Genomic DNA, 20165 nt, shown 5'->3' with positions numbered 1-20165 from the left:
CACTTCTAGATCCACGATTCAAGATCTTTTCATATTTCAATTTTTATAACGCATACCTTCTTGGGATATTTTCATTTTGATGTTGGGTTGGGGGTTGAGGCAGGAAAGGCAAATATATTTAGAAGGCAGCAAGAGCTTATTGACTATAAATGAGGTGTGTAGGACAAGAAAGATCAATTCGCAGACCCACGTACTTACACAGATGCCTTAGAGACTCCCATTTGAATGAAAAAGATAAATGCTATTTCCTGTATCTGTATTATTGGTAAACCAGGTAGTTGATATTATCTCTGAAAACCATATTCCTTAACTGTATTTCTATTGGGATTCATTGGTATAATTAAGACTTGAATGGTCTGAAATATTTCAGGAACCTGTAGTGAATATTCTTTCCTTCATCTGAAAAGGTAGTTTTATTTCATCTGAAATTGTTTTTTATAATTTCCCCCTCTACCCCCAAATGACATTCTTTTTATACTTAAAGATGTTCTCACTCATAAACCTATGGACTATAACTGCCCTTCAGAGGAGTGAGAGAAACCATAATGCTATCCTAGCACTGAGGGAATATTACTGGTATTCTAAATGGGGAACAATTTACTTTTTATTACTACGATGATTTTTTAATAATTTCCACAATTTGAAATGTGGTTAGAATGCCACTGCTAGTTGAAAGCTGACAACATGGTTTAATGTTTTTAACATATGATCTAATGTTTGTTACAGTGCTTCAAAATGTTAAATGTCATTATTCATGTTATAGTATTATCAGTGGTAATAAATTAAGCTAAATCAGTGGCAATGAAGTTTTATACCACAATTTATTTCGACTGACTTGTGAGTCCTAGGTTGACCATTGTTTTATATGAGTTTCTTAGCCATCCTTTTTTCCTTTATCTAATGTGAAATAACACTTCCCCCCTCTTCTTTATCATTTACTACGATGTTTATTCTGTTTCTAACATTCAAGTTTCTTTCTTGTATTTCTTCGTATTCTGTTCAGTGGAGCAGAAAATTTGCCTCAGTTTCAATTTCTCTTTTGTTCCCAGAACTTCCCCACCTTCTCCAGTGCTGAAGTGGAAAAATAATTTCCCCTCTTGCACCATACACAGGTTCAAAGTCCTGTTTTTCACCATGTTGTTCCAAACAGCGAATTTTCTAACCCACATGAAAAAAGGACAGCAAAGCTCTAACTTGAAAGTCTACAAGGGTCTGAGAACAAATGAAAATAAATTCCTACAAGCAGGATTAGCCCTTAGCGGGTCATTGGGCATTCTGAGGAGTGGTCCATGGAAGCCAGCGAGGACACTAACCTGCCAGCATAGGTGGCCCAGCTCAGAAGCCAGGGTCTGTGTCATGGCGAATGGAGGCAAACCGGAGGAATTAAAAAGCAAGTAGCAAACAATCCAGTAGGCTAAGCCAGGGATTTGGGAGTCTCCCAAGGCTCCTCCCTTCCTCATTCCCTGCATGAGTCATTTTTCCAGTCTGTCCACACCCATCACCCTTCTTCCATCGGCCTCCACCCCACGTTCCCATTCACTCTCCAAGCTGCGGCCGCAGGATCTTTCTGAAATACAAGTCCAAACTCCACCTATCCCCTTGATGTGTAAACGCCTCTAGTTCATCACAGTTTTCAGAGTAAAGCTGAGACTCCTTGGATTAACACAGACCTACTTTTAGCTCATTTACTGCCACTCCTGTACAACTCTCATCTCTTACTTCTAACAAAGAGACTGACAAGTCCATTGTATTTGCCAGGCTCTTCTCTCCACTGGATCTGGTCTCAACTCCCTTTCCATCTTGATGATTTCTACACACCTTTAAGGTACCCGTTAAAATAACTCCTCCAGGCACCCTTCCTGACACTCCTCAGGCCCACCTTGGGCTTACCGCCATCATTTTAGCATAAGCCCTCAGGAAGAATTAATTGGTTTGTCTCTTCCTAATAGAGGTATTATCCTTGAGGGCAGGGACTCTGTTATACATTCTCGAATCTCTGGCATAGCAAGCAGGCTGTTGATGTAGTTGTTGAAATGAATGCTGAATTAGAAGAAAGGAAGAAGCCCTCATAGCTTGGGGGTAGCTACTAATTGGCAGATAGAAAATGCCCATCCCTATTCTCTGAGAAAGTGTCAGTTTCCTTTAAAATTTGCTTCCACTGTGTGTGCACTTGCGTACTTTTTAATGATTAACACTGAGAAGTGGCACCATAGAATTAATTTATTTATTTGTTCTGGAAGGGAGCAGTGCAAAATATTAACTCAGCATTTTGTGGATCTAGCCAAGGGTCGAGAACTCAAGTGTGTTATTAGTGCCTCTGGAAGTATTTTCGTACTTTAGTACATTTCATGGTGTTTTTCCTTCTCCTCCTTAAACCGTCCCCACTCTCTTCAACACAACCTAACAAACTTGTAGGAAGAATAGTCGCACAATATCTAGCATTTTGTTCTAAATTGTATCCAAAGCATGGAACAAATGTTTTTAATTAGAATCATCATTGAATAAGTTATTCCCTAAATCCAAAGGAAATTCTGCCCCCGAATCTCCAAAACTTGATCACATCACGATAGTCTAGGATTCTTTCCCTTGAAAGTGAAGCCAAGTTACATCCTATAACACCCAGTGAATTATGATTTTGGGTTGTGGTTTCTTTTGCTCCAGTAATAATATGACTTATTTGCCTTGGACTACTCCAGTATTTCAGAAAATAAGTATTTTATGTTGAAAGAGGGGGCTTTGCTTTTTATAAATCATATAACGCAGAGTTGGGAAGGAAGGGGATTTTACATTCCAAATATTATTTACAAAGTAGATGGGAAGCTGGTATGTGAGTGTTCGGGCTTGTGTGACAAGAAATTTTACTAAGGAATTCCAAAACTCTGGACACCCTGTTACTTGAGAAAGATACACACTGGCAGTCTTGCGGATGTTTTTCCCGCCTGTGAGCCATCCAGGTTCAAAAATCGTGTGGTGCATTTTAAGGCGGCAGCTCCATCAGCTTCTACTGTTTTATCCTGATTTGAGACTCACCTTCTGTCTAACCTTGCCAGTTGCCTTACTAAGCCCCATCCATCCACGGGCCTCTTTCAAAAAACGAACCTATCTGTCTGCCCAGCCAGTGGGAAGCCGCAGAAAGTAGAAGGGGTGCGTCCCGTTTGCACTATAGCTCGGAGGTTATGATGTTGAACGTATAAGATGGAAGATACCACCGGGAGGCGGCGGGGATGCACCTCGCAGGCGCCGGCTCGGGTTTCCTTTCGCTCTCTGCGCCGATCGGAACGTGGCAATGACCACCGCCAGCGGACTTTGTTTGGTTGAGGGGCGACGGGGTGGCGGGGGGCAGAGCTGGAGGGCGGCGGAAAGTTGAAGAGCGTTTTTTTTTTCCGCCGCCGCGTGCGTTCCGGGGCTCGACGAGTCCGCCCAGGGCTTCCTGGTGGGGCTGGGCCGGCGGGGGAGGGGCCGCGCAGCAGCAGCGGAAACCAGACCTCGGCGATAAGAGGCTGCACAGCGACATGCAACAGTCTTTTCACTGCAGCTGAATGAGTTGTGGCGCTCACAATGCTCCCGTGACCGGGAACTGACAAGTTCAATTTTAAATCGCGGGCCTCTTGGAATCATGACTCCCACAATGCCTTGGGCACTCGTTCGGCAGTCGGGCTGCCTCTGAAAAAAAAAATGTGAGAGGTAAGTTTCCATTTTCACAGTTTGCTCGCGCTGCTCTGCTGCTCTGCATTGTTCGTACTCTTTCGGGGCTGTATATGGCTGAAGGAGGAAGTGAGAGGAGGCTTGGGGCGGCTCACCACGCTGGAATGGTTTCCTATCACACACCATCTCTAGCTGGAGGGAGAGCGGGAGGTTGTGCAGCTGCAGCCCAGCTCCGATCAGCCCTTCCCGGGGCTCTGCGGACACTGTCAGCAACGCCAGCCTCCCATTTGGCAGCTTAGAAAGAAAGAAAGAGAAAGAAGGGGGGGGGGGAGTAGGTTGGGGGAGGGGATAAAAGAAACAGGTGCGTGGAAGTGTACTTACAACTTAACGACCTTTGTCGGGGGAAGATGCGAGTCCATCAGATGGGAGCCACGGTTTCTCCCAAGAGATCCCGCATCCCTGTCCCCGGGGCTGCCATCCAGCCCTGTTTTCATCTGGGCCAAATATGTGCACTCAAAGGTTAATTCTCTGCCTGCTACCCATAAATTACGCATGACATGTTTAGCTGGGCTTCCTTATATGGAGAGTGCTGTATTTCAGTCCAGTTTGCCTTTTGCCAAGTTTACAGGGCGGAAGACGCCCTGCATGAGAGGGCTCCTTTTTTTTCCCCAATCGTTTTGTAGTGCGTCACTCAAAAACTGTAAGAAAAGTAAGTATAGACGCTCTCTGGGTGGAGCCGCAGTTAGTTGATTGAATTGCTTTCTTGAGGGGTCGAAAAGAATGAAAAGTAGTTAGGACTTTGATTCTGGTTTTTTTAGACAAAAGCAGGACAAATATGTAGCGCGTCCCCCCCCCCCCGCCCCCCCTTTCCTTTCCTTTTCTTTTTTTTAAACGGAGCCGGAATCTGTTATTGGTAGTAATGTGTCATGTGAGAATACTTTGATTCCAGAGCCTGTAACACGAGCAGGTATATGGGGGAGCTTATCCTTGCCCCTCTCAGAGCACTTTACAACCAGAGTGTTGTAGCCGGAAGAGTAATTGTGCTCTTAAATCTCTCCTGGCCCGGGAGAGTAGGCGGCTGCTCGGGCTCTGTGGTGTATTTCCGCGCAGAGTGCTTCCCTAGGATTCAGACTGAGTGAGAAGCTGCCAGGAAGGTTATGCCACTGTCTTTACTTTGTGTGCCCACCCGCCCAGGCACAAAGCCGACAGCAAATGGATGGTAAACTCTGCCACACTCTGAGGAATTTCTTAAACAAATTAATACACTGAGAGAGAAGTCATAATTAATGCCTTTGGATTTGCAGGCCCTCTGCAATGTGCTTTGAAATACTACACCAGTGGACACGGTGTTCCTCCCTCCTGGATTTGAACACAGTGTCTGTTTATACGCAGAGGGTATTTAGTACATAACGATTCTATACCAGCGTTTAAGTGATCCACTCCATGTTATCTCCGTGGGTTCCTGAGAGCGTTGGTGTTTCTCCCTGTCTTGCTGTTGAGATAAAGTATTATCACTGAGACAAGCTAAAATGAAAGTTCAAGGACTGTAAAATTCACCCCAGGAATACTTAGTTCAATACTTACAGAATGTCTTGAGTATAGTATGATAGCTAGAGACGCTGACTAGTTATTTTGTAGCCTGAGAAAGCAAATAGTTGTCACTTGCATCTTTGCTTTCTTTAAGTTGGTGACAACTACAGCTCAAAACTGTATTTTAGGAAGCCTACCGAGTTCTGATTTTCATCAGTGTTGTGTATTTGCACAACAGGGGTGAATTTTTTTTTTGTATTACTAGTGTGTTGTTAGGCCTTCTTTCCAAAGGTAGACATGGCTTTTAGTTTTATTTGTTGAATGAGGGGGTTTCCTCACCGAGGACGACAAGAGTTGCCTTTTGTGTTTTAGGGAACAGATTGGGTCAGCACCAGAAAACCAGTTCATCATCCATCGATAATTACAGTGTCACTTAAGATGTGATAATCAGGTTTTATTATTACTAAGAGAGTCAGAAAACCTCACATGTGCCTAGTTTAATTTTTTTCCCCTCATGTAACTAAGAACAAATTTGTGTGCAGATACACAGCAAGTGTGGCACTCCATGCAGCTATGCCAGCCCAGAATCCAAAATGTTTTATGGTTTGAGATATTACTGCTTGTGTTTACATTTCCACATTTGGGGCAAACTTAGACTCCAAGTTGAATTCATTAAGTTCTGATTCCAACATTCTGTTCTTCCTCTGGGCACAGAATTCCTATGAAATGAAACACTGGGTTCTATTCCAGACCAAAAACAGACTATCCCAGGGTTTCTCCTGGGGGGAAGGGGACGAGTAATATCGTTATTTCTCATTGAGGAAGGGTGTGTGACTTTGTTATGTAAAATTTCCTATCTTTACTTTAAGCAAAAAAATTGCCCTTGCATTTATCATTGTCTCCATATATTAGGCCTGTAGTTGACATACCTATTTATGGAAATAGAGAATAGTCTTGCTGCACCTTCTGGCTTTCTGCTTAGTGATAGAAGATGCAGAGATTAGAGAACATCTCAGATCTTGCTTAGAAGAAGCTGAAAAGAATAGGTGATTGGGGTTTCTTACACTCAAGGCATCAAGGTGGGCAGTAGACGTGAAGTCAGTGGAGCAGATGAAGGAAGTGAAATATAGTCCCTTAAATGCTTGGCTCAGTTTAAAGTCTTAACGGCAGTACTAATCATAGTGGGCTGCTCTATAGGAAGATTTTTAAAGTATGTGGCCATTTAGGCCAAACAGCTTCATATTTTTGGAATCTAGAATGTGCTTTCCAGTACAGTAGCCACTAGTCACATGTGGCTGTTGAGGACTTGAAATGTGGTTGTCCGGACTGAGGTTTGCGCTAAGTGAAAAATACATCCAGGCTTTTGATCACTTTGTACAAAGGAAAGAATATAAAGCATCAGATACTTTTTAAAAAATATTAATTGTATGTTGCAATAATATTTTGGATATATTGGTGTCAGTAGAATATATTGTTAGATTAATTTCACCTGTTTCTTTTTCCTTTTTTTTTAAATACTGTTACTAGAAAACTTAACAAGTGTGGCTTTCATTGCCTTTCTTTTGGACACGGCTGTTTTAGAATAAAGTAAGAAAGCAATATTCTGGGAGAAACTATGAAGAGTTTGCAAAATAAAATGGACTTTTATTTTAACAAGCTAAAGAAGTTTATTATATGTAGAAATACCTAGTCTTTCTTATCCATTGTAACCGAAATTTGAGAAAACACACCACCTAACATCTATTTTTATTTCCTCAAAACTGCTATTTAGTTTAGAGATTTAATGGTGAGGTAGTAATAACAGAGAAAAGGCTTATAATTAGGGGATGAGTCTTAACACCTCTCAAAGGCCAGAATAGAGTATGATTGCTACTTAGGAACTTTTTAGAGACACTATAGTTATCATTGTCCTGAAGTTACCAAATAAACGAGTCACTTAAAATTTATTTTAAAATAGAGTTTTCAGTAAATAGCAATTATCTTCAAATGCTTAATATATATTTTCCTTTGCTATGACTTTCCTTCCTTAGAAAATAAGGACACCAAATAAATCCAGACAAACTCCTGACTCTGTAAATCAAAGATGAATGAATTCACGAGAAAGAAAGATTTTCACCTGTAGGGAATAAGGCATTGTTTTGAATGTTAGGAAAGGTAAAAATACGTTTCTGCAGTAACGTCATGGGCTTTGAAGAATTCCTACGCACGGAGACATTGTCTTTATAGTTTGAACACATTCTTGAGAAAGCATCTGACTGGTAAACAAAGCACAATGGCATAGGTCCTGGAAACATTCCTTTCAGATATTTTCATAACCAAAGTACATTTTGCCATGCACAGTGAGTGTTAAGCAAAAAAAATGCGGTTCTTTTCTATCCATATAAAGTATGCTTGCTTTTATTGCCTTGAAGGATGCCAAAGATATAAGACAAGATGGATGCAATGGGCTCTTCTTTGGTAGGGGGGAGGGAGCAGATTTTATGGAGAACCTCAGAAGAGTTGCCTCCCGGCTTGGTGCCATCTTGAATCTCCCTCCCACTACGTGAGGCATCAGGGCCATTAGTGTCAGTGCATGTGTGGAGCCCACGGGGAACAGTGATCCCCATTAACTTCATATATTGTTTCTGATGAGTCATGGAGCAGACTCACTAATGGTTGGAGAAGTATTGATTGCAAAGCAGAGGATTCAGGAAGAGCTATTGACATGGCACTAAAAGTCTTTAGACATATTTTGTAGTTGTAGAGTTGAGGTAGGGAACTTGGTGCCTATGTAGTGTTTTTCGTAGTATAAGAAATAATTTATATAAGCATTACAGCTATATCCTTGAAAAAACACTTAGCAAATATAAGGTTGTAGTTTTCTACTTATTACTATTAGTCTTTTAATGATTCCGTTACATCTCTTTCAGATAACGATTCATATTTCCCAGAGGCATCTTACCACATGTGCCTATGATGTCCATAAAAATGAAAAATCTTTGATGGATTTATGTCAGAGTCTTGGGCATTTCTATATTTGGCACTTTCCCCACTAATTTTGAGAACTTACTCTAGGTTTCTGTGATTACCCTTTGTTTAAACAGTTCAAGATATATTAATCTCAAGATGAAATGTAGCCATATTAGATAGAGTAGAGAATTAGTTTTCCATTGAGATCAGTTATTTTAAAATGGTGATGTTTCTGAAGTATCATGCTTCAAGAAGTGTCTTTGCTCCAAAAGACAAACTTTCATCTTTTTTACATTGTTTTACAAAATTGAGAGTTTTATGTTACATACCCAAAGAAGTGAATAATAGTTAATAACATACATACTTCCATCAAGTGTAGATACAATTTGTATGTGAGTATATGTATGAAGATGTGACTTTTCCCAAGACAATGTCAACTGATTAAAATCATCTGTTTATTAAATAGCATAATATTATTAAAAAGAATTATGGTAAATACTATATAATCCAAAGGTTGATGTCCATGTATATGACAGCTTCATTCCAGTCCCTCTTTGGCTCAGGTCACAAAATGAAGATATTTCTTCCTCCAAAAGATTCTTTAAAAAAATGTATATTTAACACTGGATTTTCTCTGTATTTTCATTTTTAAAAGCAGTTTGGGAGCTATTAACTAAGAATGAATTTATTTAAAAAAACTAACAAAATCCTAGGATCATGGGAACATGTTTAATCGTATGAAATAAACACTCCATGCTGACTTGAGGTATTACTTAATTTTTTAAAGTTGATTTATAGGAAAATACATATTGTGGCAAAAATAGCAAACTAAGCTCAGTGACCTCTACCAAACTTAATCAAGATGCACCTTGTCCTCAAAGAGGTGGCAGTCTGGTGTGGGAAGTTAGGTTTTGAAGTAACTGTAAAGTAGCAAAAGAATATTTCATAAGCAATTGTTAGATACCGTGGTATGGAAGTTTGGATAAGGAAAGATAAGTCTTAATGTAGCTTTGATCAATATATGTAATAAAGGGAACAGTTCTAATGCATAAATAATGGGAAACAAAAGGTATTCTTTATTTTTCAACATTACAAAAATATTATCCTGTTAAAGCAGCATTAATTATATCTATTCAGTGATAGTTCTGTGTTTTTCATAATGTTGATATTTAACATCCAGACACAGGATATTCATACATGTTCTAGTTTATTTATCTAGTTCATTTTGCTGATAGAAATACATAATTTCCAAATGTCCTATACTCAAATATTGATAGCTTTATCATCTGTTTACTGTTGAATAGTGTTCAGAGGTCAACTTTTGAAGCCACCAAATAGTTACAAATGTATCAGAAAACCGAAGTGGGTAACTAAGGTGACCAGTGGATGTAGAAAAATTGTTCAAGAGAAAGCTAGGTTAAAAGTAAACGGATAATTACAAGGTTGTTGGCTGAAAAATCTATATATTAAGGTTAAGCAGTAAAAATAATATATGAAAAAACCAGTGATTTCATTTTGGGAAAGGAAATGTATAATGAGAGAACAACAATGAGAGAAATATGTATTAGGAAGGAGATTTTAATCAGAGATAGCCAGAGTATCCAGTTTGATGTGACGCTGGATAAAAGAAAAGTTAAATTAAAACAGAAGATATAGCTGATGATTTTGGACACTGGTAGAAATGTCACAATTGTGAATACAATTTTTGGGGTTTTCAAAAATAATTCATAAATCTTTTAAGTACATAGTCTGTGGGAGATGTGGTTACATTGTGTATACTCACTGTACTCAAAATCCCTGCCCACTAACTGTTTTCTATAATGATTATGACTGGATAGACTCTTCCAGAAAATTCTAAAAAGCCTAATTAACAATAGTACATGCAGTAGGAGTGTGAGGAACTATAAACAGTGAAAGACTTTACAGTTTAATAGTTAAGACACATCATTAGCAGGTGAAATAACAAGAATGCCAACTAAGGCATTAAGCAGTTCCTATTCATATTTAGAACATCATTAAAGACATTTGTTGAACTTGACTTAGTTTTAGACCTTACAGACCAGACTGTTCCCAGCTTATTCCAGCAATCCATTTGTCAGCATTGTTGATGATGGTAATAATGATAGGTGAATATTTTATTTGTTTTTGTCTTATCTGATCACAAGAAAAGAATTACCTCTACGATGATCTTTTAGCACTCTATTTAGATAGATAGCTCTTATCCTAGTAGAGGGATGGTCTGGGGTGGGGTGGTGATAGTCGGGTTAGGTGATCGTTAGATAAAGAGTAGGAGGGCAGATGGCCTGCTGTGGGGGGAAGTTGGTGGGAAAAGCTCTGAGCCATTAAGTGAACTTCCAAGTCGGTATTCTTCAACTAGGGAACTCCCTCAGTGATATTTCTGTGTACTAATGATTAGCTTTCAAAAGTCCTGGCTATGAAATGATACATCAGTTTCTATAAACACTATATCTAAATTTGTTTTGAAAGTCCAGCGTTTGTTGCAGTGCAGGCAAACTATAAAAACAGACCTCACTGGGTGATAACATGTTTTGAAAAGTAGAACACCTTGTAAATATAAGAAGTAATAATATCATTGTTGTTATTATCATTTAAAAATTATTGTATCTTTATATATTTACTGCATTTTCTCTATATCTTGAAAGGAGTAGTAAACTTTGGGGGGTTGGGGCACAGACAAGTCTCATAATGTATAGATTTTAATTTACCAAACCAGATCTGACTAGGTTTATGGGCTGGGAAAACCATTTACTCTTCCCGTTGTGTAATTTTGACACCTGTGAAATTATGAACATGTAAATAATAGTTAATAATAGAAGTTGCCACTTGCTGTACATTTCTTTCCAAAATATCTCATTTAATCTGACAGCTTGTAAAATCTGCCTTCTGACTTTTATCTTAAAGATTAAGAAGCATGAGTAGAAAGCACTTTTTGTCATTTGCAGACCTGTGAGACTTGTTTTTTTCCTTTATTTATTCCAGTGTCCATATTTTTAACCAATTTTTTGTCTTGCTTGCAAACATATACAAAGCATAGTGATGAGGATAAACATTAACAATGATTACTAACATCTTGGACTACTTTCTGTGTGCTAGGATAAGATTTATGAATTAATCCATGTATTCCTTAGAACAGCCCTGTGAGATAGGTACTGGTAACATCTTGGTTTCACAGATGGGGAGACGGAGGTTGCCTGTGGTTTCCTAACTAGTAAGTGGCATAGCAAGGAGGTGACCCAAGGTGGACCAGTTCTACAGCCCATGCTTGTATGTAAAAGAATAAACAGGATTTAACAAATACTCGTTTTGGGTACCGATAGGAGATTGAGGCCATAAACGGATAGGAGATTGAGGCCATTATTTGGAATAATCCAGAGGAGTAACACTTTCTGCAGCATTTGAGGAGACTCTAGAAGAATGGCTAGAAAGTAAGAGGATAGAGAGAACGGGCCTCAAGGGAGGCAGTTAATAGGGTAGAAGAAAGGAGGCATCGGGTGGGAAAGGGAGATCGGAGCTCCACTTTGGAGAGCACTGAGGAACAGGTAGGAAGTTTGATACACAATGGAAACATAAGGAGACATTCATTAGGCAAGTAACCATACAGGAGTTGTGTTTTAGTGACTTTTTTTAGGGGAAGAATAGGACATTTGTAGGATGAAGTAGAGCTGATGGGGTAGAGAAGAGAGACCAGATGAGGGCAATGACTGGGGAATGAAAAGGACACGTGTGCTGGGGAAAAAGTGACAGGCTTGGGGTCCACAGGATGTAGCAACTCATTAGATGTGGATGTTAAAGGTGTTGGGCGGTTTAAAAATGATTTTAAAAATACGGTAAGAATTTTTAAAACTTTTCATCCGAAATTCCTTATTTAAAACTTAAATTGTTAATGTTGTCCCTGTCCATCATATTGCTACTTGTAAGCTCTTTTAGTTTGAAGAACTAGATTTTAAAATATCACTCAGAGAAAAACACCTAAGATTACATTTTATCAGGGACTATGACTTCATTAAGTAGATGATACGTGTTAAATTCTTTTTTTTATATATATATGTATATATTTTCTTGGATGTTAAATTCTTAAAACAGTTCATTTCTGTGTCAGTCTTTTTAAAGCACAGGATCCGATGAACTATAGAATGCCATTAATTTTTTATCCCAAGCTGGTAATTCTGAAGTAAGCGTAATTTCATCTTTAGGGCTATGTTGTTATTTGCTAGGAAGTGTCTCATTGTCGCTAGGCAGCTCTGGTCCCGTTAAAGTTCATGCAGAACGCCCGTGTAAAGTATCCTCTGTGATAAACCAGGTGGCAGATAGATACATGATAAAACAAGTTTGCAATGTGCTCAATGTGGCTGACATTTATACGGTTCAGACCTTGCTATTTTAGGGAAGGTATCAGTGTAACCATGATATTCTTTTTCCTGGAAATAAAAATCCTTAATAATCTGACAGTCTTATAAACAGAATGTATAAATAAGTAGTTGCATTGAGTTAACATTTACCTGGAGTTGTAAGGATAGTTATATTTCAAATAGAAAGCTTTACAGGAGTACTCATAGGCCTTTCTTCCTAAGGGTCTTAGATGCTTTTTAAAGTAAATGGCTTCTGATAATTTAAGCAGAGGATGTCCGAGCAGTGACTGTATTTAATGTACATAAGATCTCACAAAATCAACAGTTTTCAAGAAAAGATTCTATTTGTAACTACTTACCAATTTATTCATTTAGATGGTCAATATCCACAGAAAATAATTTTAAACTTGTACTGTTTATGTCTTTAAATATAGAAAGTTTATATAGAGCTAGAGAAAATAATGTTAACAATGCTTTATATCTCCTTTTGTTTATATGCCTGTTAGTATTATGTGAAAACCGCATTTAGAATATGCCTTTTTCTGTTATTAGACTTTTTTTTTTTTTTTTTTTTTTGGCCTTATCTGGTTTTGGCCTTGTGCTATAAAGATATGATAAAAATCTGTTCTGTTGAATCATAAAAAATACTTAGAAAATGTTCATTTTAAAGTAAGTAAGATTAAATAATATTAAAATTGGAAATTCTTCTTTGCCTTCCTATTCACTGGGCCAATTTTAACTGGACAAGTTTACTCCAGATTACTTTGAGCCATTATTTGAATTTCATTGCTCGCACACTCCAGAGAAAGCTGCATGGTGAACTTAGTGGCAGTCAGATAAGGCAAGTGATCTTAAATACCCCATCCAGAAGACTTTAAGAGACTTGATGAGCATTGCAGAAGTGAACAACAGGGGATACAAGGGCATCTTTAGCCCAGGTGTAGAGACTCTCTGAGGTATTGCATGACTTTTCCAAAAAATAATTTGAAATGTCCAGAACAATAATTGAGACTATTGAGAAAATATATACTTCAAATGGGATTCTGCATAATGCTTTCTGGGGAAACCACATTTACTGAAAATTGAATGTGGGAAATGACTCTCTTAGAAAAATATAGCTTGAAGACTGGATTTTAAAAGTAGATACCGTTTTGGGAGCAGTTAATATAGGAAGAAATTATTGTTACTTAGTAATGGATTAAAGCTTACTAAGTGCTGAGGTCTTTTCACTTAAAAAGTTATTTTCCTCTGTTAATAATAAGACGACAAAGGAAAATGAATTTATCCTTTGTGTTGTGCAAAATAATCAATTAACAAATATATCTTGAGCACCTATTAGAGTTGAGGGGTTGTAGTAGGTCAGGAGAGGAGGTTTCAAAGGAGAATTACATAGTTTCTATTCTTCTGTGACATGTAATTGAGTTGGGGAGAAGGACATGAAAAGTTTACTGTACAACTGAATATTGGCGCCATACAATTGAGTACCATAGGAGGAAATTCAATGAAGGAGGGAAATTCAAAGAAGGAAGTCTTTGTGGAATGCATGCATGCTGTGTGGAGGAGGTGGTGCCTGACAGGCTGGAGATTGGGCGCTCTTTTCAGAAAAGGAGGGAAACAGTATGAACAGGGTGATACTAGCTACCATATTTGAGCATCTTCTCTATGTGAGACATTGCTGGCTTATCTTCATTTCAGGAAAAAAAAAAAAAAAAAAGAAAGAAAAGCCCTAGTCATAGTGCTGCACCATTAGGGAATAGGCTTGTGTGGCAAGAACCGCCGTCCTTTTGATCGAGATGAGGAAACTGAGACTCAGAGAGGGTAACCTAACCTAAATTTGATTTAAAAGGCTAGCAAATACATTTTCATCCTTTGACTTTGACATTGGATTACAGATGGCTTTCAGTTTGACAAATGCTTATAATCTTTGTTTCTTAGGTTTATAAAAAACTAAGCAAAATAAAACACACCAGCCTTCCTGTCTTCAGCAGGTATGGTAAGGGCGTGCAGTAGTGTGACTTGTTATAACATGGCATTTGGCCATTTGGGATCCTCTCAGAGGAAGGGTTTTGAAGATAATGTACTTTCACACCAATAATGTGATGCTATAAAAATTTCCCCGAGAAGTGATAGGGTGGCTCCAGAACACATGCTAAATTTGTTTATCATCGTGTGGTCATTGTATGCACTCACGTTGCGTCGTTTTCACATGCCAGTCTGTGCTCCCTGTCTTGCTTGTGAGGTAGCATCGCTTGTGACTTTAAAAAGGTAAACTATTCATTGAAGACTTGTTCCCTTGGAGACTCGTCTCTTGCTAAGAAATTCCTCTCTTCAAAGAGCTATTTCAAACATATACCAAATAAAATTGTATATTGTTTAGAGAAGGAACGTGGAAGAATCGTATGCCGTTGCTTTTGCCCTCCAAGGAAGGCACTCTTATTTGGCAGCACTGAGTTACTTATTGAGTGTAGCTGTCCCAGTGCCACCTATCATGCTTTATCCACTTATCAGAGGATAGAGAGGGGAGTAAAATATGCCCTGTTCTCGAGTAGTTTCCAGTGTAGTGATGGAAAGAGTCACAAGTAATGTACGAGCAAAACAAAGTGGGCATGGAGGAGCCAAGAATAGGCTGCTTGTGGGCAGAGTGTGGAATTTGCCTAAAACCATCCAGTAGACACATTAACTCTTTATATACTTTGTGTATTGGAGAAAAGACAAAATCAAATCATAATTTGTTCAAATTACATCATTCAATAGTAAAGATATTTATCTGTCTGTCTAAGTATTTGATAAATAAGCATGACCCAAATGTAGAGTCATCCTAGACTAGATAGAAGAGATGGCTTTATTTCAGATGTTGGCACTTTCGGAGAGCGGTGGGGACGTGTAATTCATCTGAAGCTCCTTCGTACTAACTCCCTGGTTAGGAGATTAAAGCACTCAGTATTGACAGTCAGATTTCAGAGCCTGCAACTTTTGTGTTAACAGAAAACAAAAATCCATAAGAGAGAGGTGCACTGTATTTAACTTTAGGGACAAAGAGTTTTAGATATGCACACGAGGCTCTTTTTCCTCCAGCTTTTCTTTGTGTATAGGAAATAAAGCTGTATTTTGTAGGCCAGCTTCCAAACTTTCAAATGGTGAGAGTACGACAGTGCATTTTCTGTAAGACCCCATTCAGCAGTGAAGGGCTTGTTCCCAGGATTGATTCTGCATTCTAGGTTGGGAAACTCAGAATTTTTATTTTATTGCTTGCCATTCTTCATTTATAATCATAAACATTTATTTAAAGCCCACGGCATAGAAAGCTTCACTGTAAGATTTTGGCTGAAATTTTCAAGAGAATTGAAGGATATAGGTTCTGCCTTTTGTTTTTGTTTTTTTTTTTTAAGTTTATGGCACAAAGGAAAAGGTCCTTTCATTGTGAAATAATGAAAACAAAACAGGAACCACAAAAGACCAGATCATCAGCAATCATAATTCTAAAAGTAGCTTCGTACTCGGTAGGCACTCACCCTCTTGCTCGTGTGACCGTGCGCGGTTCTCACACAGCGCTGTGAGGTCGATGCATTGCTGGCCCTGTCTCTAGTCCACAGGTGAGGAAATGGGGGCTCAGCAAGGTGAAGGTCAGGGAATTTGCTCACGGGTCATGCAGCAAGGTACCGTGAGTGCTGAGCTCTCAGCCCAGCAGTTTTGCTGTTTGTCTGCCTGTCTGTTTCGTCAGGATGACATGACTTAGGCCCACAAACACTTCATAGCAATGCAGATTTGAGGCCTAGTCCCAGTTAGTTCTGCGGAGGTATAATGAAGGAGGTGGGACGTGAAAGGTGGGTTTTGAAGCATTGTGGTCGTAAAAACAGCAGACGAAGGAGCGGACTTCGAAGTTTCACCGGATTGGAAAGCAGGGCTGTATCGAGTGGCCTAATCTGCCTGTGTGGTTTGCTGGGTATTAGTTCTGCTCACACCTAATACCCTCTGCCCCGGCACTCGCCAAGATCAGCAAAATCTACTTTTAGACTCAAAATCATTACCACCTGTGAAGTTTCTGGTGTCACTTCTGAATGACATAGCATTCTGCCAATTGCTCTGTTGGATGGCTATAAGTGGTACATTTTAAGAAGTGTCTTGAGCCCATAAAAGAGTGTTACAAATGCTCTTATAATTTATTCAGCTACATTATTGAAGGCATTAGGGTAATTCAGTTCATTTCTCTCATCATTAAAAAACAGAAATCTGTTGCCAACATTAAAGTAATCAAACATGTCATTGAGAACTGACATTCACTTGGAGATTTCTGGTGAACGTTTCTCTTTCCCCCAATCCTTATCAGAGTAATTAGAGCTTGTCTGGGTGTGTGTCTTGTGTGCAAGTATGTATGTTATATCCATGTATACATGTATATTCCATAGAATATTATGAGGTAGTCTGTAAGTTGTAGCTAAAAATGCAACAGAATAAATATATGAAGCTAAGTGATGCATTCACCAATAAAGTTAGTTTATAAGTTTGCTCTGAAATACTATATTTAATACCATTTTATGGTTCTTTGCACTGTAGGACTTGTGAAAATAGAGTATGCCAGAGACAAAACAAAAGGTATTCTAATATACATGTGTGAATCTAAATATATTATTACTCTCGAATAGTTATTAAGGCTTGAGATCAAATAGTTGATAGAGTCTGTTATTAAGAATCTTAACTGTGTCCCAGTGAATTGATTTCTGTTGCTTCTTTTCTTCTACTGGTGTTAAACTTTGTCCTATTCACTCAGTAACACTTTTCTATTTGTACATGACCTGACATTAATGGATTTGAAAAATATTTTCCCTTCATGTACCAAGAATTCTCAGGCATATTTTTAAAGATAAATATTCCATGCTAACGTACTAATTTGTTGGCAAGAAAATTAAGCACTTATATTTCAGTTCAATAGTTCTATGATAAATGAAGTGTAATTAAACATGCAGATTCTGCAACATTCGGTTAAATATTAATTTGGGTTCTTTTATATTCTAGGCACTGTGCTAGACATTGAATATATAATGGTTAACATAAACAGATGCAATTATAAAATTTAGACATCTCTCAAACTTCAAATTGGCCATTGCAGAAATAATGACATATTATTATAGTTCTTGTTGCCACAGAATTTAAATAATCTTTTCAGTAATTAAAAATTATTATTTATAGATTTCAGTAAATATTTATTTTAAAGCCTCTGTCAATGTTAGGTTTACTGTGTATAAGTGAAGTAATTTATTTTCGGGTAAAGAAAAATGCCATTTTATGCTTAGAATTACGTATTTGCTTTACAAGTAAGCAAGAGAAGTAGCATTACAAAGTAATGCTGAAAGAGAAAACTCAATTTTGAGTGGCAGCACAGTATTGTAGAGTTTAGAAGGTCAGGCTAGTACAGGAGGCTCCAGGTTGGCCACTCAGTATCATTCAGAATGCTGTGACAGCCAGGCTGATACAGCTGAAAATATCTGCAGCCTTGGAAGCCTTGTACGTTTCAGAAGGTCATTTTGACATCGTAGTAAAGCACTGAATCACAGGGAAGGTCAAACTGGACAGCCAGGCAAGAAGATAGGTTGCTGAACCCAACAGTTGTAGATTTTAAAGTAATTGTCAGCTACACTAACTGGGTATCTTAATTCGATGTGGCCGTCTTTCATTGAAATATTTATAGAGGAACAAGCTTTACTTGACAGATGAATTCTAATTTCTCTTTTCTCTTCTGATGCTCTAAGTGTTGCATCTACGACCTGACTTGATACCAGGACAAATGTTACTATAATTTTATTTATGTATGATCTATGCTTCATCCAAAAAGGATGTTAATTGGCTTACAACAGCAAGGTGCATCTCAGATAGGACAGCGAAAAAGAGACATAACAAATCAATTAGAAGGAAAAGAGATGAAACCAGTGCTTAAGATGGAATTGAGAACTAAATTTATCTCTCAGCTTTCTGGAAATCAAAGCAAAAGCTTTAGGAAGTAGAAAAATCCCAAGTTTATTTAATAAGATCTCTTTATATCCCATGTACAGTCTTATTCTTAGCGGTTAGAGTGCTTAGTTAATATCATGACTCTGCCTTTCAGTGAAATCTTGGATGAATTCCAATTAATTAAGAAGTGAAGGCTCAATGCCTCAGCCTGGCCTTCAAGGCCCTTACTGATTTGGTTCCAGCCCCAGGTTCCAACTCCATGGCACACGGGTGCTCCATACAGACCAGTTCCCCCAGTTCTCATGTGTGCTTTCCCACACTCCCGCCTTTGCCCTCTGATCCTGCAGTCTGCAGTACCAGTCCTTTTTGTCTCCAACCAAGTGACGCCCATCCTTCCAGGCCCATTTTAGATGTCGTATCCATCAAGAAACCACCTCTAACCTCTCTCTGTTTTAGCTTACCAAGCTTTCTTGTGATCTCTGCTACGTATCTCCTGCTTTCTTACGTACAATTATTTGTGTATTAGTTTTACGTCCTGGATTAAGCAGTAAATTCTTCAAAGCTGGATGCATGTATTTCCCCTATGTCTAGGCTACTTATAGGGGATCACCAATAAACTGTTAATATAATTAATGCATATATACTGTTTTATCTATGTATCATTTATCTTTAATCAATGTGTTTATTCATTTAATAAGGCTGTCATTTATGTTGGATGTATCTGGATTTCTTTAAAGAAAACTTTTTTTCTAGGACAGTAAAGAAGAAAGAGAGAGAACTGAAAAATAAGTAAAGAGGGAAAAAACCCCTGCAATTTTTGTCAAAGGAGATATTTTGGGGCAGTGGAACTGAGATTGTAATTTTGTATTGTTTTGACTTTGGGCTCTTTTATTAGAAAGCAATTTAATATTTACAAATTTCTTTTGTGCTGTAAAGTAACTGAGATACTAGAGAACAGGTTTGTTACATGTAAAAGAAAACTATCATCTATACCATTTCAAACCCTCAGTGTTTTCTCTCTCGTATACGTTTCTGTGGTTCTTAACACCTGTCAAAAAAATCTATCTGACTCTATGTGGCTTAGAAGTGTTTCAGACAGTTATTCCACCTCCTTCACTGCTTTTCAAACACTATTTTAGTGGCTGTTACAGATCAGTCTTACTGTATGCATACTTGCTTAGCATCTACTCAGTTGTATGCTTTTAGAGTAGCGTTCCTTTTTACTGTTGTGGAAGGTTTCTGCTGATAGATTTTAAGCTCCTTGAAAGCTCTAAAGAAACTGTAGGCCCTTCTTGCTCAGAAAGCAGACAAAAATAAAGTCATGCTCCAAGATATCTTCCGCAACACAATCTTTAGATCTGTTACTGAGTGTTTGTAACCCTGTAGTATATTAATTACTAGATTAAAACTGATTAAAAATCTTAATTAAGAAGAAACTGATAGATGTAGTATCTAATTCTTGTATCTCTTAAGTATACATTATTAATATCCAGTGCATACCCCATGGACATCCAGGAGCATCCATCTCTCGACTCTGTAAAGGGACCATCTTACTTCCTTCAGAATCTCTACACAAGGCTTTCTCCATCACTGACATCTCAGAGCCAACCACAGGGGGTACGGTTGTGGCTGCTGCACCATATCCCACTCTACCCACAACCTCTCTGTTTTTTGGCTTCTATTGTATTTATAGTCATTATCATTTCTACAGGGTTTGGTGTTAAA

At 38.3% G+C, this 20165-nt stretch overlaps 1 protein-coding gene across 19 annotated transcripts in view; it reads left to right on the top strand.

The window, feature by feature from the left end:
• The window catches only part of MBNL1 (muscleblind like splicing regulator 1), a 190429-nt gene that overhangs the window by 18489 nt on the left and 151775 nt on the right, over positions 1-20165 (top strand). For 14 of the 19 annotated variants that reach the window (XR_004322349.1, XR_004322348.1, XM_032486158.1 and 11 more), the window contains exon 1: positions 3551-3684. The exons of 2 other annotated variants lie outside the window; for them this stretch is intronic. The gene's annotated coding sequence lies outside the window, so the exon portion shown is untranslated. Of the gene's footprint in view, positions 1-3550; positions 3685-20165 lie in introns of those variants that run through there. 3 more of the 19 variants (XM_014553575.2, XM_032486165.1, XM_032486170.1) reach the window with 2 other exon arrangements.

Source organism: Camelus ferus, chromosome 1 (genome assembly GCF_009834535.1).
Source record: "Camelus ferus isolate YT-003-E chromosome 1, BCGSAC_Cfer_1.0, whole genome shotgun sequence".
Taxonomy (NCBI): Eukaryota; Metazoa; Chordata; class Mammalia; order Artiodactyla; family Camelidae; genus Camelus; species Camelus ferus.
This window is presented reverse-complemented; position numbering and strand designations above follow the sequence as displayed.